Source organism: Cyanistes caeruleus, unplaced genomic scaffold (assembly GCF_971803275.1).
Source record: "Cyanistes caeruleus unplaced genomic scaffold, bCyaCae1.hap1.1 HAP1_SCAFFOLD_102, whole genome shotgun sequence".
NCBI classification, from domain to species: domain Eukaryota; kingdom Metazoa; phylum Chordata; class Aves; order Passeriformes; family Paridae; genus Cyanistes; species Cyanistes caeruleus.
Genome location: NW_028255904.1, coordinates 439,084 through 462,593, shown reverse-complemented (window position 1 = coordinate 462,593; position 23,510 = coordinate 439,084). Strand labels below are relative to the sequence as shown.

The following is a 23,510-nucleotide window of genomic DNA, read 5'->3' as shown; positions in this document are numbered from 1 at the left end:
GCTCCTCAAAATCCCACAAAATTCCAGAAAATTACCACAACATTCCAAAACAATCCCACCAAATTCCAAAAATCTTCTTTTATCCCTACCAAATTCCAGAAACATCCCACAAAATCTCCAACAATTTCCACACAATCTAAGAAAAATGTACTCAAAGTTCTTCAAGTCTCCTCAGAATCCCACAAAATTTCAGACAATTCCACAACATTCTAAAGAAATCCCACCAAATTCCAGAAACACCTCAAAAATTCCAGAAAAAAGTCCACAAAATTCCCAAAATCTTCTCATAAGCCTACCAAATTCCAGAAACATCCCACAAATTCCTTCAAGTCTCCTCAAAATCCCACAAAATTCCAGAAAATTACCACAACATTCCAAAAAAATCCCACCAAATTCCGAAAATCTTCTCATAACCCTACCAAATTCCAGAAATATCCCACAAAATCTCCAACAATTTCCACACAATCTAAGAAAAATGTACTCAAAGTTCTTCAAGTCTCCTCAGAATCCCACAAAATTTCAGACAATTCCACAACATTCAAAAGAAATCCCACAAAATTCCAGAAACGCCTCAAAAATTCCAGAAAAAAATCCACAAAATTCCCAAAATTTTCTCATAAGCCTACCAAATTCCATAAATATCCCACAAAATCTCCACAAGTTTCCACGCAATCTAAGAAAAATCCCACACAATTCTTCAAGTCTCCTCAAAATCCCACAAAATTCCAGAAAATTACCACAACATTCCAAAACAATCCCACCAAATTCCAAAAATCTTCTCATAACCCTACCAAATTCCAGAAACATCCCACTAAATCTCCACTCATTTCCACACAATCTGAGAAAAATGTACTCAAAGTTCTTCAGGTCTCCTCAGAATCCCACAAAATTTCAGACAATTCCACAACATTCCAAAGAAATCCCACCAAATTCCAGAAACACCTCAAAAATTCCAGAAAAAAGTCCACAAAATTCCCAAAATCTTCTCATAAGCCTACCAAATTCCAGAAACATCCCACAAATTCCTTCAAGTCTCCTCAAAATCCCACAAAATTCCAGACAATTCCTCAACATTCCAAAGAAATCCCACCAAATTCCAGAAACATCTCACAAAATTCCAGAAAAAATAAGCAAAATTACCCAGATCTTCTCATAAGCCTACCAAATTCCAGAAATATCCCAAAAAATCTCCACAAGTTTCCACACATTCTAACAAAAATCCCACACAATTCTTCAAGGCTCCTCAAAATCCCACAAAATCCAAGAAAACTGCCACAACATTCCAAAAAAATCCAACAAAATTCCCTGAATCTTCTGAAAACCCCACCAAATTCCAGAAAATCTCCACAAAAATCTCCACAAATTTCCACAAAATCTAGGAAAAATCCCACACAATTCTTCAAGGCTCCTCAAAATCCCACAAAATTCCAGAAAATTACCACAACATTCCAAAACAATCCCACCAAATTCCAAAAATCTTCTTTTATCCCTACCAAATTCCAGAAATATCCCACAAAATCTCCAACAATTTCCACACAATCTAAGAAAAATGTACTCAAAGTTCTTCAAGTCTCCTCAGAATCCCACAAAATTTCAGACAATTCCACAACATTCCAAAGAAATCCCACCAAATTCCAGAAACACCGCAAAAATTCCAGAAAAAATCCACAAAATTCTCAATATCTTCTCATAAGCCTACCAAATTCCAGAAATATCCCACAAAATCTCCACAAGTTTCCACGCAATCTAAGAAAAATCCCACACAATTCTTCAAGTCTCCACAAAATCCCACCAAATTCCAGAAACATTGAACAAAATTCCAGAAAAAAACCCACGAAATTCCCAAAATCTTCTCATAAGCTTACAAAACTCCAGAAACATCCCACAAAAATCTCCACAAGTTTCCATGCAATCTAAGAAAAACCCCTCAAAATTCTTCAAGTCTCCTCAAAATCCCACAAAATTCCAGAAACATTCCACAAAATTCCAGAAAAAAACCACAAAATTCCCTAAATCTTCTCAAAACCCCACCAAATTCCAGAAATATCCACCAAAATCCTCAGAAATTTCCACAAAGCCTAAGAAAAATCCCACACAATTCTTCAAGGCTCCTCAAAATCCCACAAAATTTAAGAAAACTGCCACAACATTCCAAAAAAATCCAACAAAATTCCCTAAATCTTCTGAAAACCCCACCAAATTCCAGAAAATCTCCACAAAATCTCCACAAATTTCCACAAAATCTAAGAAAAATCCCACACAATTCTTCAAGGCTCCTCAAAATCCCACAAAATTCCAGAAAATTACCACAACATTCCAAAAAATCCAACAAAATTCCCTAAATCTTCTGAAAACCCCACCAAATTCCAGAAAATCACCACAAAAATCTCCACAAATTTCCACAAAATCTAAGAAAAATCCCACACAATTCTTCAGGTCTCCTCAAAATCCCACAAAATTCCAGAAAATTACCACAACATTCCAAAAAAATCCCACCAAATTCCGAAAATCTTCTCATAACCCTACCAAATTCCAGAAATATCTTACAAAATCTCCAACAATTTCCACACAATCTAAGAAAAATGTACTCAAAGTTCTTCAGGTCTCCTCAGAATCCCACAAAATTTCAGACAATTCCACAACATTCCAAAGAAATCCCAACAAATTCCAGAAACGCCTCAAAAATTCCAGAAAAAAATCCACAAAATTCCCAAAATCTTCTCATAAGCCTACCAAATTCCAGAAATATCCCACAAAATCTCCACAAGTTTCCACGCGATCTAAGAAAAATCCCACACAATTCTTCAAGTCTCCTCAAAATCCCACAAAATTCCAGAAACGCCTCAAAAATTCCAGAAAAAAACCCACGAAATTCCCAAAATCTTCTCATAAGCTTACAAAACTCCAGAAACATCCCACAAAAATCTCCACAAGTTTCCACGCAATCTAAGACCCCCCAAAATTCTTTAAGTCTCCTCAAAATCCCACAAAATTCCAGAAACATTCCACAAAATTCCAGAAAAAACCCACAAAATTCCCTAAATCTTCTCAAAACCCTACCAAATTCCAGAAATATCCCACAAAATCCAACAAAAATTTCCACAAAATCTAAGAAAAATCCCACACAATTCTTCAAGTCTCCTCAAAATCCCACAAAATTCCAGAAAATTACCACAACATTCCAAAACAATCCCACCAAATTCCAAAAATCTTCTCATAACCCTACCAAATTCCAGAAACATCCCACTAAATCTCCACTAATTTCCACACAATCTAAGAAAAATGTACTCAAAGTTCTTCAGGTCTCCTCAGAATCCCACAAAATTTCAGACAATTCCACAACATTCCAAAGAAATCCCACCAAATTCCAGAAACACCTCAAAAATTCCAGAAAAAAATCCACAAAATTCCCAAAATCTTCTCATAAGCCTACCAAATTCCAGAAACATCCCACAAATTCCTTCAAGTCTCCTCAAAATCCCGCAAAATTCCAGAAAATTACCACAACATTCCAAAAAAATCCCACCAAATTCCGAAAATCTTCTCATGACCCTACCAAATTCCAGAAATATCTTACAAAATCTCCAACAAGTTCCACACAATCTAAGAAAAATGTACTCAAAGTTCTTCAGGTCTCCTCAGAATCCCACAAAATTTCAGACAATTCCACAACATTCCAAAGAAATCCCACCAAATTCCAGAAACACCTCAAAAATTCCAGACAAAAATCCACAAAATTCCCAAAATCTTCTCATAAGCCTACCAAATTCCAGAAATATCCCACAAAATCTCCACAAGTTTCCACGCAATCTAAGAAAAATCCCACACAATTCTTCAAGTCTCCACAAAATCCCACCAAATTCCAGAAACATTGAACAAAATTCCAGAAAAAAACCCACGAAATTCCCAAAATCTTCTCATAAGCTTACAAAACTCCAGAAACATCCCACAAAAATCTCCACAAGTTTCCATGCAATCTAAGAAAAACCCCTCAAAATTCTTCAAGTCTCCTCAAAATCCCACAAAATTCCAGAAACATTCCACAAAATTCCAGAAAAAAACCACAAAATTACCTAAATCTTCTCAAAACCCTACCAAATTCCAGAAATATCCACCAAAATCCTCAGAAATTTCCACAAAGCCTAAGAAAAATCCCACAAAATTCTTCAAGGCTCCTCAAAATCCCACAAAATCCAAGAAAACTGCCACAACATTCCAAAAAAATCCAACAAAATTCCCTAAATCTTCTGAAAACCCCACCAAATTCCAGAAAATCTCCACAAAATCTCCACAAATTTCCACAAAATCTAAGAAAAATCCCACACAATTCTTCAAGGCTCCTCAAAATCCCACAAAATTCCAGAAAATTACCACAACATTCCAAAAAATCCAACAAAATTCCCTAAATCTTCTGAAAACCCCACCAAATTCCAGAAAATCACCACAAAAATCTCCACAAATTTCTACAAAATCTAAGAAAAATCCCACACAATCCTTCAGGTCTCCTCAAAATCCCACAAAATTCCAGAAAATTACCACAACATTCCAAAAAAATCCCACCAAATTCCAAAAATCTTCTCATAACCCTACCAAATTCCAGATACATCCCACTAAATCTCCAACAATTTCCACACAATCTAAGAAAAATGTACTCAAAGTTCTTCAAGTCTCCTCAGAATCCCACAAAATTTCAGACAATTCCACAACATTCATAAAAAATCCCACCAAATTCCAGAAACACCTCAAAAATTCCAGAAAAAAATCCACAAAATTCCCAAAATCTTCTCATAAGCCTACCAAATTCCAGAAATATCCCACAAAATCTCCACAAGTTTCCACGCAATCTAAGAAAAATCCCACACAATTCTTCAAGTCTCCTCAAAATCCCACAAAATTCCAGAAACGCCTCAAAAATTCCAGAAAAAAATCCACGAAATTCCCAAAATCTTCTCATAAGCTTACAAAACTCCAGAAACATCCCACAAAAATCTCCACAAGTTTCCACGCAATCTAAGAAAAACCCCCCAAAATTCTTTAAGTCTCCTCAAAATCCCACAAAATCCAAGAAAACTGCCACAACATTCCAAAAAAATCCAACAAAATTCCCTGAATCTTCTGAAAACCCCACCAAATTCCAGAAAATCTCCACAAAAATCTCCACAAATTTCCACAAAATCTAAGAAAAATCCCACACAATTCTTCAAGGCTCCTCAAAATCCCACAAAATTCCAGAAAATTACAACATTCCAAAACAATCCCACCAAATTCCAAAAATCTTCTCATAACCATACCAAATTCCCTAAACATCCCACTAAATCTCCACTAATTTCCACACAATCTAAGAAAAATGTACTCAAAGTTCCTCAAGGATCCTCAAAATCCCACAAAATCCAAGAAAACTGCCACAACATTCCAAAAAAATCCAACAAAATTCCCTGAATCTTCTGAAAACCCCACCAACTTCCAGAAAATCTCCACAAAAATCTCCACAAATTTCCACAAAAATCTCCACAAATTTCCACAAAATCTAAGAAAAATCCCACACAATTATTCAAGGCTCCTCAAAATCCCACAAAATTTCAGACAATTCCACAACATTCCAAAGAAATCCCACCAAATTCCAGAAACACCTCAAAAATTCCAGAAAAAAGTCCACAAAATTCCCAAAATCTTCTCATAAGCCTACCAAATTCCAGAAACATCCCACAAATTCCTTCAAGTCTCCTCAAAATCCCACAAAATTCCAGACAATTCCAAAACATTCCAAAGAAATCCCACCAAATTCCAGAAACATCCCACAAAATTCCAGAAAAAAATCCACAAGACCCCCAATATCTTCTCATAAGACCACCAAATTCTAGAAAAATCCCACAAAATCTCCACAAGTTTCCACGCAATCTAAGAAAAATCCCACACAATTCTTCAAGTCTCCTCAAAATCCCACAAAATTCCAGAAACATTGAACAAAATTCCAGAAAAAAACCCACGAAATTCCCAAAATCTTCTCATAAGCTTACAAAACTCCAGAAACATCCCACAAAAATCTCCACAAGTTTCCACGCAATCTAAGACCCCCCAAAATTCTTTAAGTCTCCTCAAAATCCCACAAAATTCCAGAAACATTCCACAAAATTCCAGAAAAAACCCACAAAATTCCCTAAATCTTCTCAAAACCCTACCAAATTCCAGAAATATCCCACAAAATCCAACAAAAATTTCCACAAAATCTAAGAAAAATCCCACACAATTCTTCAAGTCTCCTCAAAATCCCACAAAATTCCAGAAAATTACCACAACATTCCAAAACAATCCCACCAAATTCCAAAAATCTTCTCATAACCCTACCAAATTCCAGAAACATCCCACTAAATCTCCACTAATTTCCACACAATCTAAGAAAAATGTACTCAAAGTTCTTCAGGTCTCCTCAGAATCCCACAAAATTTCAGACAATTCCACAACATTCCAAAGAAATCCCACCAAATTCCAGAAACACCTCAAAAATTCCAGAAAAAAATCCACAAAATTCCCAAAATCTTCTCATAACCCTACCAAATTCCAGAAACATCCCACAAATTCCTTCAAGTCTCCTCAAAATCCCACAAAATTCCAGAAAATTACCACAACACTCCAAAAAAATCCCACCAAATTCCGAAAATCTTCTCATAACCCTACCAAATTTCAGAAATATCCTACAAAATCTCCAACAATTTCCACACAATCTAAGAAAAATGTACTCAAAGTTCTTCAAGTCTCCTCAGAATCCCACAAAATTTCGGACAATTCCACAACATTCCAAAGAAACCCCACCAAATTCCAGAAACACCTAAAAATTCCAGAAAAAAAATCCACAAAATTCTCAATATCTTCTCATAAGCTTACAAAACTCCAGAAACATCCCACAAAATCTCCACAAGTTTCCACGCAATCTAAGAAAAATCCCACACAATTCTTCAAGTCTCCTCAAAATCCCACCAAATTCCAGAAACATTGAACAAAATTCCAGAAAAAAACCCACGAAATTCCCAAAATCTTCTCATAAGCCTACAAAACTCCAGAAACATCCCACAAAAATCTCCACAAATTTCCATGCAATCTAAGAAAAACCCCTCAAAATTCTTCAAGTCTCCTCAAAATCCCACAAAATTCCAGAAACATTCCAAAAAATTCCAGAAAAAAACCACAAAATTACCTAAATCTTCTCAAAACCCTACCAAATTCCAGAAATATCCACCAAAATCCTCAGAAATTTCCACAAAGCCTAAGAAAAATCCCACAAAATTCTTCAAGGCTCCTCAAAATCCCACAAAATCCAAGAAAACTGCCACAACATTCCAAAAAAATCCAACAAAATTCCCTAAATCTTCTGAAAACCCCACCAAATTCCAGAAAATCTCCACAAAATCTCCACAAATTTCCACAAAATCTAAGAAAAATCCCACACAATTCTTCAAGGCTCCTCAAAATCCCAGAAAATTCCAGAAAATTACCACAACATTCCAAAAAATCCAACAAAATTCCCTAAATCTTCTGAAAACCCCACCAAATTCCAGAAAATCACCACAAAAATCTCCACAAATTTCTACAAAATCTAAGAAAAATCCCACACAATTCTTCAGGTCTCCTCAAAATCCCACAAAATTCCAGAAAATTACCACAACATTCCAAAAAAATCCCACCAAATTCCGAAAACCTTCTCATAACCCTACCAAATTCCAGAAACATCCCACAAAATCTCCACAAGTTTCCACGCAATCTAAGAAAAATCCCACACAATTCTTCAAGTCTCCTCAAAATCCCACAAAATTCCAGAAACGCCTCAAAAATTCCAGAAAAAAATCCACGAAATTCCCAAAATCTTCTCATAAGCTTACAAAACTCCAGAAACATCCCACAAAAATCTCCACAAGTTTCCACGCAATCTAAGAAAAACCCCCCAAAATTCTTTAAGTCTCCTCAAAATCCCACAAAATCCAAGAAAACTGCCACAACATTCCAAAAAAATCCAACAAAATTCCCTGAATCTTCTGAAAACCCCACCAAATTCCAGAAAATCTCCACAAAAATCTCCACAAATTTCCACAAAATCTAAGAAAAATCCCACACAATTCTTCAAGGCTCCTCAAAATCCCACAAAATTCCAGAAAATTACAACATTCCAAAACAATCCCACCAAATTCCAAAAATCTTCTCATAACCATACCAAATTCCCTAAACATCCCACTAAATCTCCACTAATTTCCACACAATCTAAGAAAAATGTACTCAAAGTTCCTCAAGGATCCTCAAAATCCCACAAAATCCAAGAAAACTGCCACAACATTCCAAAAAAATCCAACAAAATTCCCTGAATCTTCTGAAAACCCCACCAACTTCCAGAAAATCTCCACAAAAATCTCCACAAATTTCCACAAAAATCTCCACAAATTTCCACAAAATCTAAGAAAAATCCCACACAATTCTTCAAGGCTCCTCAAAATCCCACAAAATTTCAGACAATTCCACAACATTCCAAAGAAATCCCACCAAATTCCAGAAACACCTGAAAAATTCCAGAAAAAAGTCCACAAAATTCCCAAAATCTTCTCATAAGCCTACCAAATTCCAGAAACATCCCACAAATTCCTTCAAGTCTCCTCAAAATCCCACAAAATTCCAGACAATTCCAAAACATTCCAAAGAAATCCCACCAAATTCCAGAAACATCCCACAAAATTCCAGAAAAAAATCCACAAAACCCCCAATATCTTCTCATAAGACCACCAAATTCTAGAAAAATCCCACAAAATCATCTCAAATTTCCACACAATCTAAAAAAAATCCCACACAATTCTTCAAGGCTCCTCAAAATCCCACAAAATTCCAGAAAATTTGGAATTAACATTCCAAAACAATCCCACCAAATTCCAGAAACACCTCACAAACTTACAAAAAAAATTCCACGAAGTCCCCAAAATCTTCTCATAAGCCCACCAACTTCCAGATACATCCCACACAATATTTACAAATTTCCACTAAACCTAAGAAAGATCCCTCCAAGTTCTTCAAGTCTCCTCAATATCCCACAAAATTCCACAGAAACTCCACAACAGTCCAAAAAAATCCTAAAAATTCCAGAAACATCCCACAAATTCCTTCAAGTCTCCTCAAAATACCACAAAATTCCAGACAATTCCTCAACATTCCAAAGAAATCCCACCAAATTCCAGAAACATCTCACAAAATTCAAGAAAAAATAAGCAAAATTACCCAGATCTTCTCATAAGCCTACCAAATTCCAGAAATATCCCATAAAATCTCCACAAGTTTCCACACATTCTAACAAAAATCCCACACAATTCTTCAAGGCTCCTCAAAATCCCACAAAATCCAAGAAAACTGCCACAACATTCCAAAAAAATCCAACAAAATTCCCTGAATCTTCTGAAAACCCCACCAAATTCCAGAAAATCTCCACAAAAATCTCCACAAATTTCCACAAAATCTAAGAAAAATCCCACACAATTCTTCAAGTCTCCTCAAAATCCCACAAAATTCCAGAAAATTACCACAACATTCCAAAACAATCCCACCAAATTCCAAAAATCTTCTCATAACCCTACCAAATTCCAGAAACATCCCACTAAATCTCCACTAATTTCCACACAATCTAAGAAAAATGTACTCAAAGTTCTTCAGGTCTCCTCAGAATCCCACAAAATTTCAGACAATTCCACAACATTCCAAAGAAATCCCACCAAATTCCAGAAACACCTCAAAAATTCCAGAAAAAAATCCACAAAATTCCCAAAATCTTCTCATAAGCCTACCAAATTCCAGAAACATCCCACAAATTCCTTCAAGTCTCCTCAAAATCCCACAAAATTCCAGACAATTCCTCAACATTCCAAAGAAATCCCACCAAATTCCAGAAACATCTCACAAAATTCCAGAAAAAATAAGCAAAATTACCCAGATCTTCTCATAAGCCTACCAAATTCCAGAAATATCCCACAAAAATCTCCACAAATTTCCGCACAAAGAAAAATCCCACACAATTCTCCAAGGCTCCTCAAAATCCCACGAAATTCCAGAAACACCCCACAAACTTGCAAAAAAACCCGCACGAATTTCCCAAAATCTTCTCATAAACCCACCAAATTCCAGAAACACCCCACAAAATCTCCACAAATTTCCACAAAATTGAAGAAAAATCCCACACAATTCTTCAAGGCTCCTCAAAATCCCACAAAATTCCAGAAAATTACCACAACTCTACAAGAAAATTCCAGAAAATTCCCTTAAACTTCTGAAAACCCCACCAAATTCCAGAAACACCCTAAAAAATCCCCACTAATTTCCACGCGATCTAAGAAAAAGGCCCTCAAAATTCTTCAACTCTCTTTAGAATCCCACAAAATTCCAGACAATTCCAAAACATTCCAAAGAAATCCCACCAAATTCCAGAAACATCCCACAAAATTCCAGAAAAAAATCCACAAAACCCCCAATATCTTCTCATAAGCCCACCAAATTCCAGAAATATCCCACAAAATCGCCTCAAATTTCCACACAATCTAAGAAAAATCCCACACAATTCTTCAAGGCTCCTCAAAATCTCACAAAATCCAAGAAAACTGCCAAAACATTCCAAAAAAATCCAACAAAATTCCCTAAATCTTCTGAAAACCCCACCAAATTCCAGAAAATCACCACCAAAATCTCCACTAATTTCCGCACAATCTAAGGAAAATCCCACACAATACTTCAGGTCTCCTTAAAATCCCACAAAATTCCAGAAAATTACCACAACATTCCAAAACAATCCCACCAAATTCCAAAAATCTTCTCATAACCCTACCAAATTCCAGAAACTTCCCACAAAATCGCCACTAATTTCCACACAATCTAAGAAAAATGTACTCAAAATTCTTCAAGTCTCCTCAAAATCCCACAAAATTTCAGACAATTCCACAACATTCCAAAGAAACCCCACCAAATTCCAAAAACACCTCAAAAATTCCAGAAAAAATCCACAAAATTCCCAAAATCTTCTCATAAGCCTACCAAATTCTAGAAATACCCCATAAAATCTCCACAAGTTTCCACACAATCTAAGAAAAATCCCACACAATTCTCCAAGTCTCCTCAAAATCCCACAAAATTCCAGAAACATTCCACAAATTTTCAGAAAAAACCCCACGAAATTCCCAAAATCTTCTCATGAGCTTACAAAACTCCAGGAATATCCCACAAAATCTCCACAAGTTTCCACGCAATCTAAGAAAAACCCCTCAAAATTCTTCAAGTCTCCTCAAAATCCCACAGAATTCCAGAAACATTCCACAAAATTCCAGAAAAAAACCCACAAAATTCCCTAAATCTTCTCAAAACCCTACCAAATTTAAGAAATATCCCACATAATCTCCACAAATTTCCACAAAGCCTAAGAAAAATCACACAAAATTCTTCAGGGCTCCTCAATATCCTACAAAATTCCTCAAAAACCACACAACATTCCAAAAAAATCCTAACAATTCTAGAAACAACCCACAAAATCTCTCAGGTCTCCTCAAAAACCCACAAAATTCCAGACAATTCCAAAACATTCCAAAAAAATCCCACCAAATTCCAGAAACACCTCACAAAATTCCTGAAAAAAATCCACAAAATTCCCCAGATCTTCTTATAAGCCCACCAAATTCCAGAAATATCCCATAAAATCTCCACAAATTTCCACGCAATCTAAGAAAAACCATTCAGAATTCTTCAAGTCTCCTCAAAATCCCACAAAATTCCAGAAACATTCCACAAAATTCCAGAAAAAAACCCACAAAATTCCCTAAATCTTCTCAAAACCCTACCAAATTTAAGAAATATCCCACATAATCTCCACAAATTTCCACAAAGCCTAAGAAAAATCACACAAAATTCTTCAGGGCTCCTCAATATCCTACAAAATTCCTCAAAAACCACACAACATTCCAAAAAAATCCTAACAATTCTAGAAACAACCCACAAAATCTCTCAGGTCTCCTCAAAAACCCACAAAATTCCAGACAATTCCAAAACATTCCAAAAAAATCCCACCAAATTCCAGAAACACCTCACAAAATTCCTGAAAAAAATCCACAAAATTCCCCAGATCTTCTTATAAGCCCACCAAATTCCAGAAATATCCCATAAAATCTCCACAAATTTCCACGCAATCTAAGAAAAACCATTCAGAATTCTTCAAGTCTCCTCAAAATCCCACAAAATTCCAGAAACATTCCACAAAATTCCTGAAAAAAACCCCACAGAATTCCCTGAATCTTCTCATAAGCTTACCACATTCCAGAAATATCCCACAAAATTCTCCACAAATTTCCATGCAATCTAAGAAAAATCCCAAACAATTCATCAAGGCTGCTTAAAATCCCACAAAACTTCAGAAAATTACCACATCTTTCCAAAAAAATCCCACAAAATTCCATAAAACTTCAGAAATCCCTACCAAATTCTTGAAATATCTCCACAAAATCTCCACAAATTTCCACAAAATTTGAGAAAAATATACTCAAAATTCTTCAAGTCTCTCCAAAATCACCCAAATTACAAAAAAACCCACAAAATTCCAGAAACATCCCACCAAATTCCAGAAAAATTCCAAAAAATGGCAGAAAACATCCACAATAGTTCCTAAATCTTCTCAAAACCCTACCAAATTCTAGAAACATCCCTCATAATCTTTACAAATTTCCACTAAACCTAAGAAAAATCCTTAAAAATTCTTCAAGTCTCCTCAATATCCCACAAAATTCCACAGAAACCACAAAACATTCCAAAAAAATTCTAACACTTCTAGAAACACCCCACAAAATCCTTCAAGTCTCCTCAAAATCCCACAAAATTCCATACAATTCCACAACATTCCAAAAAAATCCCACCAATTTCCAGATACATTCCCTCAAAATTCCAGAAAAGTTCCTGAATCTTCTCATAAGCCCACCAAATTCCAGAAATATCCCACAAAATCTCCACAAGTTTCCACGCAATCTAAGAAAAATCCCACACAATTCTTCAAGTCTCCTCAAAATCCCACAAAATTCCAGAAACATTACACAAAATTCCAGAAAAAAAACATGAGAATACCTTAATCTTCTCATAAACCCACCAATTTCCAAAAACACCCTACAAAATCTCCACTAATTTCCACAAAATCTAAGAAAAAGGCCATCAAAATTCTTCAAGTCTCCTCAAAATCCCCCAAATTACACAAAAACATCACAAAATTCCAGAAACATCCCTCAAAATTCCAGAAAAATCCCCAAAAATGGCAGAAAACACTTACAAAATTCCCTAAATCTTCTCAAAGCCTTACGACATTCCAGAATCATCCCACATAATCTTTACAAATTTCCACAAAACCTTAGAAAAATCCCTCAAAATTCTTCAAGGCTCCTCAATATCCTACAAAATTCCTTAAAAACCACACAACATTCAAAAAAAATCCTAAAAATTCTAGAAACATCCCAAAAAATTCTAGAAAAAAAGCAAGAAATTCCTTAAATCTTCTCACAGGCTCACAAAATTCCAGATATATCCCACAAAATTCTCCACAAATTTCCACACAATCTAAGAAAAATGCCTAAAAGAATTTTCATGAGTCTTCAAAATGTTTCAAAATTCAAAAAAAATCTCACAAAATTCAAGAAACTTCCACAAAAATCTCTTCAATATCCCACAAAATTTTTAAAAGAATCACACAACATTAAAGAAAAAAATACCACAAAATTCCCTAAATCTTCTCAAAACTTTACTGAATTCCAGAAACATCCCACAAAATCTCCACAATTTCCACAAAATTCTACAAAAATCACTCATAATTTGAGAAAATTCCACAAAATTTAAGAGAAGTTTGACAACATTTGAAAAAAATACCACAAAATTACCTAAATTTTCTCCCTTCACCAAATTCCAGAAACATCTCACAAAATCTCCACAAATTTCCAGAAAATATTAGAAATATCCCTCAAAATTCAGCAAGTTTCCTCAATATATCACAAAATTCTAGAAAAATCCTACAAAATTGCAGCAAAATCCCAAAAAAATCCTTAAATCTTCTCATAACCCTACCAAATTTTTGAAACATCCCACAAAATCTCCACAAATTTCCAGACAATCTAAGAAAAATCCCACAAAATTGTTCAAGTCTTCTCAAAATCCCACAAAATTCTACAAAAATTCCACAAAAATGCCACAAAATTCTTCAAAATGTCACCAAATTCCAGAAACATAAAAAAGTTCTCTCCCAATTTCCACAACATTCCAAAATATTCTCTCAAAATTCCAGAAACATCCACACAGATCTCCTCCACTTTCCACAAAATTCCAGAAATATCCCTCAAAATTCTTCAAGTCTCCTCATTATCCCACAGCATTCCAGAAAAATCCCACAAAATTAAAAAAAAACCCCAAAAAATAGCATATAAATCCCTCAAAATTGCAGAAAAAAATAAAATAAGTCCTTAAATCTTCTCAAAACTGAATCAAATTTTTGAAACATCCCACAAAATCTCCACAAATTTCCACAAAATCTAAGAAAAAGCCCACAAAATTCTTCAAGTCTTCCCAAAATCCTTCAAAATTTCACAGAAACCTCAATAATTCCAGAATCATCCCACAAAATCTCCTCATAATTACAGAATAACTCCAAAAAATCCTACAAAATTCAAAAAAAAAACCCCTAAGAATTCCATCAATCTTCTCAAAATCCCACCGAATTCCAGAAACATCCCAAAAAATCTCCACAAATTCCCACAAAATCTAAGAAAGAGGCCTGAAAATTCCTCATGTCTCCTCAATATCTCTCAAAATTCCATAAAACCCCCACGAAATTCCAGAAGCATCACACAAAATTTAAGGAACAATCCCACAAGATTCCAGAAAAATCCCCAAAAAAGTCTTCAAGTCTCCTCAAAATCCCACAAAATTTCACAACATTCAAAAAAACCCCACAAAATTCCCAAAAAATCCCACAAAAATCCCTGAAATGTCTCAAAACCCTACCAAATTCCAGAAACATCCCAAAAAATCTGCTCCAATTTCTTCAAAGCCTAAGAAAAATCCCTCAAAATTCCTCAAGTCTCCTCAAAATCCCACAAAATTCCACAAAAACCCCACAACATTCCATAAAAATCCCAATAATTCTATAAACCTCCCACAAAATCCTTCAAGTCTCCTTAAAATCCCACAAAATGGCAGAAAACACCCACAAAATTTCCTAAAACTTCTCAAAACCCCAGACATTTCCAGAAACATCGCAAAATATCTCCACAATTTTCTACAAAATTCCAGAAAAATCCCACAAAATTGCAGAAAAATTAAAAAAACCCTCAATCTTATCAAAACCCTACGATTTTCCAGGAACAACTGAAAATGTCTCCATAAATTTCTACAAAATTCCAGAAAAATCCCATTAAATTGCAGAAGAATAAAAAAAACCCTCAATCTTATCAAAACCCTACCAATTTCCAGAAACATCCCACAGAATCACCTCCTATTTACACAGAATTCCAGAAAAAAAAAATCACAAAATTCTTGAAAAGCCCCACAAAATTCAAGAAAAATCCCACAAAATTCCCTAAATCTTCACAAAACCCTACCAAATTCCAGAAACATCCACAAAATCTCCAGTGTTCCACAAAATTCCAGAAAAATACCAAAAAACTCTTCAAGTCTTCTCAGAATCCCACAAAATTCTAGAAAAATCCTCAAAATTCCAGAAAATTTCCCACAAAATTCCCTAAATCTCCTCAATATCTCACAAAATTTTACAAAATATCCCACAAAATTCCACAAATTTCTCACAAAATTCCAGTAAAATCTGATGAAATTGTTAGCGTTCAGGAGCACAGACAATCACGAATGATTATATGCAGGTGCTTTATTAAGAGATCTGGGTGTCAGGGGTACACATACCCAAATCTGACCCAACTTGGCTTTGAGTTGAACATGTTTTTCTACTCTATCATTATAAAACTTATATATTAATTATTAAACTTACATCGTTCTATTGTATACATTGATGTTACCCAAGCATGGATTTCTCATGATCCCCCTCAGACCCCTAACATTTCTCCTCATCTTCTTTAAACAATAATTATATCTAATCATATCTAACAATTGTATCATTTATTATATACTGCTAACACAGGTGCAGTTTCACCTGATCTTTAGCAAGGACAAGGCCTAACATTTCCCAGAGCCTACTTTTCCCAGGCTTGCCAAACCTAACTTTATTTCTAAGTCCCTGAATTTTCTAAGATTTTAAGACCTTTTACTATTATTCCCCCCTTTGAAAGCATTTTTACTTCACTAGAAGTCCAAATGTTTTCACTTGTTACAGTCCTTTGTTTCTGAGTTTATACTTGATGTTCTTCGAATCCTTGAGTGATGTAAGCGTTGTCTGGGATGTTGTCACAAATTGGAGAACCAGAAGATGGTGGCTGTGGATCTCACATCAGTGCCTTTATTATTTTCTGGTTCCAGGACATTTTCTTCCGTATTTCTCCCTTGAAGATGCTGTCAACTAACCAAATTGCTAAGAATACAGTTAGTAAGATGATCACACTCTCAATGATAGATTTAATCCATGAACTCACATTCCACCCTAAGCCGTTGAAGATTTTGCCTAACCAACTTGTAGACAAATCCTTTTGCTCTTCCTGTGCTTCATGCTCTATTTGTTGCAATTGATTGATGTCATATTCTACATGTGCAGTCACATTTGCGGTGTGGATGCAGCAATGATCAATCCATCCCTTTAAAAAACTCACACACTCCATGCTCTTTCAGGAGTAGTAAATTGTAATTGTATGTTTAGTTCTTTAAATCTTTCTCTGGTCACTCTTGCTAATTTATCTACCGGACCTCTAAGTTTGTACAACATTTCTCTCTTCTGATAGTTTGCTATAGGACCAAGCAAAGACTCTAGGGCCCACCCAAATTTCACTCTACTAGAGGCTTCTTGCCAAGTGTCATCCTGATTCTGTTCCTATCCTAATCTTCCCTAGCTATGCCTGTGTCTAGCCACTGAGTTGTTTTTTAAGCAGATTTCACATTTTGACATTACTGATTTTGCCATTGTTAGCATCCGTACCGAGATTAATTTTTGTTTCATCAATTTCACCAATGCCTCTGCACCCCAATGACATTTGTTATGTTTCATTTGTAGAACTTTATTGGAGGACTGCCAGCAACTCACCACTCTTCACACAAGTAAACGTGAACAGCGTTTATTTCTATCTTTAGCACACCTTTTATAGGGTTCTACAGGGCCTGCGGGCAGAGCAAGTTACTATTGCCTAACACACACAGTTTACATTTTTTCCCCTACACACAAGGATATTGTTTTGCTTTACTCTCTCTTCTGCAGAAAGGTTTCAAGGACTTTAGCCTTTAATATCACGAGTTATTTCAAAGACTGGTTTGTGCAGACAGGCCTTTACTAATATATAAAATATAGCAACAATTTCCCCTTTCACTTTTTGCACAAACCAGGCTTTGGATGTGACTCATTCTATACTCTTATGAAGCCAAGATAACACACAACTTAGACTTTCATCCCCATTAACATTATAAGTAAAGTCCGTCCCCCCTCCAGCACAAGAGACCTCAACCATCCGGTGATGCCCCAGCTGGAGAACCAACTTCCAGTGGGGTCACTATCTTCCTTCAGGGCATGTAACCCATCCTGTAGCTGCTGCAGTTGCCCATGGATGGAAACTGAATGATCAGTAAGATTCAGACAGCACATGCCTTCAAACTCCTTACAACCATGTCCTTGTGCTAAGAGCAAAAAGTCAATTGCAGCTTGATTTTGTAATACTGCATGATGTACACTACTCACATTGGCTGAAAGCTCACTTAACATTGTGGATGTTAGATTCAATTCTTTCTTAGTCTAACAAGCGAGCCTTTTTAGAGTTGCTAAGCTTTAATTCATTCAGGCTTCACTTTGACTGTTTGATGTTTTTTATTTTATCAACTACATTCAGCAATTGGTGTAAGCTTGGATGGAAACAAAGTAAGTTTCCCAAAATAACAGGGTCTTCTATGTGGATTAGCAGGAATCTAATTCCATGCTCTATCTCCACAAATTAGGAATATGGAACTAAGTAATCGCTTTGGTAATTGTCCTGTGAGATTGCACCACTAATAAAGGCTTTACTCTGTGTAGTAACGAGATCAGCTATAGGGTTAACTGACTGCAGCCCAGTGCTGCATTACTTTGTTAGAATGGCTTCTGTTGGGGGTTCAAACATTATCCATCCACCTGAGGTATTGGTGGAACTTAACAAATCTAATTCTTCTGAGGGCTGCATGGTAACATTGAGAACTTTGGTAATTTTTGCTTGCCAATAGGCTTCAAGTTGTCTTAATGTGAAGCCAACAGTGCAATTGCACTCTTGCAACATTGCCAATTGATTCAGTCGAGTCTCATTACTAATTAAACCTTTAAATGCTTGAGGATCCCATTCAGGGACTCCTATGAGACAGGTGTGAAAGGATCTCCGGGTGTGGCTAGGCTCAAACACATTGACCTTTGGCCAGTTCAGTGTGCCAGAGTGACCCATATGTTCTGTCACTTTTGGATGTTAGTTAGCAGGCAGTTGGTCAGGACTATACACAACACAATTACCATAAGCAGTTTGTTCCATGTAAATGACACCATACTTGCAAACTCACAGCAAAAACTAACGTTAAATGAACTTTCAAAGATGCTTACACTACCTCTTGAAGGGGGAAATGCTTATACTTTATACTAATTTATACTAATATAACAATTGCTATACAGGCTAAACTCTTTATCTTAAACTATTATCTAACTACTTTTAACACAGGTGCTCTGGTATATATGTAGTCTAAGCGTGAAAGCAATTTGCTGAAAGGGTAAACACACAACTACAATTTGCTTTATATACAGTTAGATGGAGTCTCTACACTTTTCTTAGATCTTCTACAGAATTTCCTTCACAAACAGACTATGATTTAACACGATTCAGTCTTGGAACGTTCACTGCTCCCGTGATGTCAGCTGGCAGCTGATCGGTGACTGAGGGCTTCGATGTTCAGGTTGTTCTTCACATCCTTCTTAATCTTAAAACAAAAGATAACTGAAAAATTGGTAGAGACACAACATAAAAATAACAACATAAAATTTCTGTTGGTAAACTGTCTGTGTAGTGTTCAGACACAACTGTGTCCTGACAGCTCCACTTCTGATCCATGTCTGGAGTACCAAGGCTGTGTGGTGACTTCTCTGTTCACTGGATCTCGTGTGTTCAGAGGCAGACAGTCTGGTCAGATGGACAGGTGACCTTCTTGAACCTGCCAACAAAACACAGATACTTCTTCCTTTGAAGTTAATGAATTACACTAATCAAATGCTTTTAGGGCATCAATTTCCCCCATTTTTTTTTTTTTTTAAATAAAAACGAGATGTACTTCTGTTATACACATCAACATTAACACAAAACCATATACAATGATTAAGAACCTATAGAAGTTAAAAATCAATTAAATCATAAACATTATTAATAAGATATGTAATATAAAACTACTATTAATTACTAAAACACTGCACCAGCGTCCCATAGTTAGCAAACAAACAGAAACAAAAAATCATGAGGAAGGATTGGATAACCACCTCCAGAAATGATTCTCCAAGCCCACTTCAAAATTGATCCAGCTTTCATATTAATAGGGTCAAATTGCTGAGTCAAAAAGTGACTCAAATACTGATTTGGTACAGAAAACATCTGGATCTGCTGGCAAACATTCTGTCCAGGTAAAGTTAAGGCTTGGCCAGGGCCTGGCTTTAAACTGGAAAGATGCCTCTTAACTCATTTCTAAAACAAGGTTCTCAATAGCAGCAGCTAGGAGATGCTCACAGCACAGCAAACTGTTAAAATGCATTTGTACAAAGCAAATGATCAGAAGCCTCAGGTACCAGACCAATTAAACCATGCAGCAGTTGGTTTAATCTGAAGCCTCTCCCATGGCAGCTGATCCTCAGCAATGGTACATCTTCTTAAAATTCTGGAAACACTGAAAAATAAGAAAGCTATAAGAAACAAAAACTGCAGAGATTGTAACAACCAATAGAACTCCCGATGAAGTCAAAGGTGTCACAGACTGCATTCACTTCTATCCACAAGCAGGTTTCATCAGCGTTCTGTCACAGCTGTTTCAGTTGTGGCTGTCTTCATCTCTCTAGGAAAATAACTATACTTTGCAGTTTAGACAAGTGTCTCCAATAAAACATAAACAATTTAAATTAAACAATATTTAAACCTAACAATAATGATTTATGACAAAAGGAAGTAACAAACTTAACCTTAAAAGAATATATTTTATGATATAAAGTTATAAAACTTAACTTAAAAACATTCAAGCCTAAATATAATAAAACTTGACTATTCTTAATTCTATTAACACTTATACTATATTAAATAAAAACATAACTTAATCTTATTCTGTTACTACAAAGAGGCAACTAAAGGTTTGATATATACCTTTTAAACACAATATAATAGTAACATGGATTCACTATAAAGATTATAAAAACATAACAAATCCATCACAATACTATGTCATCTAGCTTTGAGAATAACTCACAATAACTGCAAATGGTACTAAAAATACTTATTCATAATAGGAATTTGCCTTGCTTAAATTGGTTAGGATTTTAAAGTGCAGTATTTCCAGAGAAAAAACACAACAACACAGGATTTGGCAAGTTGCCATTCAGCTTTTGTAGCACTTTTCAGAAACATTAAGTCTAATTCTTAAACTAAAATCTAAAATCCAAATTGGTATATATGCAGTTATATGTGTTTTATATAACAAAAGGACTCACATTGAAATTACCTTATTAAAATTGTGGAAAAAACAAGCAAATGGGTAATATAAACTTTAACTTAACTTTGTCTTGTGCAGTAAATTTCTCTTAACTAATTATTTTTTTTTTAAACCACAAATCTCTTTTGTAGATAACATTAATTGGAAGGTTTTCTTAGAAGCTGTAAATCATACCATATTTTAACCTTAGGTTTTAAAACTAATTATTGCAAGGTAACTTCTGTTAATATTCACCTTAAACACCTTTTTTTTTGAAATGGGGACTTTTTAAACTTTCAAAGAAACACAATAATTTCTCCAGTAAAACTCTAAAAAACTGCAACTGCATAAATTCATTATTACTTAAAACACAAAATTAACTCTAAAAGGGTATATAAAAACATTTTTAAAAACCAATGAACCATGACTTTTTAACAAACTGGGTACTATCCCAGTGCTTTTTCTTAGAGAGGGAGAGGGGGGTGGACTGCCCGCCCTGCTGCTGCTCTCTGCTGCTGTTATCTTTCTTCACATTCTCCACATGCTCTTGCAGAAAAAACCCCAAAAAACCTCACAAAGTTAACATTAACACACACAGTTACTTCTCTCAATCTCTCTTGTTCACTGAGAGGAAAAAAGGGGCACAATTTTTACAAAAGCAAACGATGTTACATGAAAAGTCTCTCATGGCCAGGTGATAACAACGGTGACCATTGCAGCTTATCAACTTCTAATTACAGTGATGAATTTTTAACTAGATACCATATAGTTTGTGATTTTTTGGCTATTTTGTCTCTTTTTGAAGCTGTCTGAGCCACCTGTTTCTGCTCAGCTGTTTCTGTAATTGTTCAGCATGGCCTTGGAACTTTTTCTGCACTGCTTCTGCCCCAGGGGTGCCCCCGCTCTCTGCGCACACCTCAGTGCTCCCCCATGTCCCCCTGGTTCGGGGGGAAACCAATCTAAATTTGGATTCTTTTCCTCCAGGGTAGCAAAGTTGGAACTTAAATAAGATTGTAGTGTTAAGAGTGACTCCAAAAGTGAAGCAAATAGTTCAGGATATATCACATCCTGCCGTAACTGAACAGATTCTGTTCGTTGTTTCAGCGTTTCCTCTGAAATTTCTTTCTCATTATTTCCTTCTCTCTGACTCTCCCTCCCTCTTTCCATGGGCAGCATAGGCAGGAGTGTTTGCCCAGCAGTGGGAGGTAAAGGGATGAGCATACCCATAAGCAAGAAGTCCAGGGAGCTCCTTGCGCAAATCAAAACCCTTAAGCTGTGGCTTTTCTAAAAAGCAGGTAAATAAATCATGTGCTGCTTGCCTTTCCATCTTACCGTCAGCGCTGTTGCAGCCCTACAAGGTTTGGCAGCACGTTACGGCCAGGACTCTCCTCTGAGGTCGCCTGGGGCGCGGCACCGTTGCTTTTCGCCGTCCTTGCTGCGGAGGACCCGTCCCCTGTCGCCGACTCCCGTGGCCTTCGCTTTTTAATGTCCCAAAGGTCCCAAAGGTCCCAAGGGTCCCATTTGTTCGGGCGCCATTTGATGAGTTTGGCGGGAGACAAGCAGCACTCAATATGAATGATCAGCAAGTCTCATTTATTGGCAACTCCAAACTCCCTATATAACATCAATAATTAGGCTCCTACATAGTGCAAAAGCAAGCTCATTATTGGATATTTCATTTAAGGACAACTCCACCTAGTTCCACCTTCTTGTGGTCATTCATCTGTGCTGAATCCACATTCTTCTGATCACAGTGTCCTGTTCTCAGTTCAGAGTTATCACTAAGGTCTTTCTGACATTGCAACATCTCATACCAACTACACTCCACTGTTGTTTAATTCTTTCTCAGCTAATTGCTGCATGGGAACACGACCTTTGTTAGCTAGCCACTCTTTCACACTGTTGAGCTTCGGGAGCCTCCCGGGAAGCACCAGCCATGAAGATTCCAGTGGGCTCAGCTGCTACCTGCAGGGGTACTGGGTGTGGCCCGTTGTGACTCAGCGGTGCTAAGAGACCCCTGTGACATCAGAGAGCCCCACCACGACTCAGGGTGTGTAAGCGGCGCAGAACCCTGAGGTGCCCAGTCCCGTGAGAGCCACTCTTGCAGAAGGAAGCAGCTCCCGAGATCCATTCGCTCTTCAGGATCTCAGAGATGGAGGAGAACAAGGCAAAACCCAAATGCTCCCAGCCACCCAGGCCCCTGCCCAGCTGGGGGCAAGACCAGGCCCTCAGCGGGCACTTGGTGGGGGCAGTGGGTGGCTCAGCCTGGCCACAGTCAGGCACTGAGAAGGAGGGGCCCTTGGTCATCACGGAAGAGAAGAACCCTGACGTGGATGACGAGCCTTCCCAGTGGGGAGACCTTCGGGCCCAAGAGCATCGCCTCTACGGAGCAGGGAGTCACCAAGAGTTGCACCAGGGGAAGGTGGCTGTGAGAGTGCCCTGGGGAGATGTGGCACAGCAACACCTCTACCAGTGGCAACAAAGGGTGACAGTCAAGGAGCTGCCCCAAGGGGAGAAGGAGGTGAGTGACCTAAAGCTGTCCCAGCAAGGGGAAGGAAGTGCGAACAGCCAGGAGAAGCAGACACATTCTCCTGCCCCCAGTGAGGAGATGCCATCAGCAGGGGTACAGAGCTCAGGCCCTGCCC

The 23,510-nt window shown here is 36.8% G+C and overlaps 1 long non-coding RNA gene across 1 annotated transcript; it reads right to left on the bottom strand.

Annotated features, from left to right (window-relative positions):
- Positions 1-15,889: 15,889 nt before the first annotated feature.
- Positions 15,890-22,832, bottom strand: LOC147646302 (uncharacterized). Its single transcript, XR_015281911.1, has 4 exons — positions 22,561-22,832; positions 22,198-22,479; positions 19,981-20,073; positions 15,890-19,353 (listed from the first exon to the last, which is right to left on the bottom strand). It is a non-coding gene; the product is annotated as an uncharacterized LOC147646302 (long non-coding RNA).
- Positions 22,833-23,510: the final 678 nt, after the last annotated feature.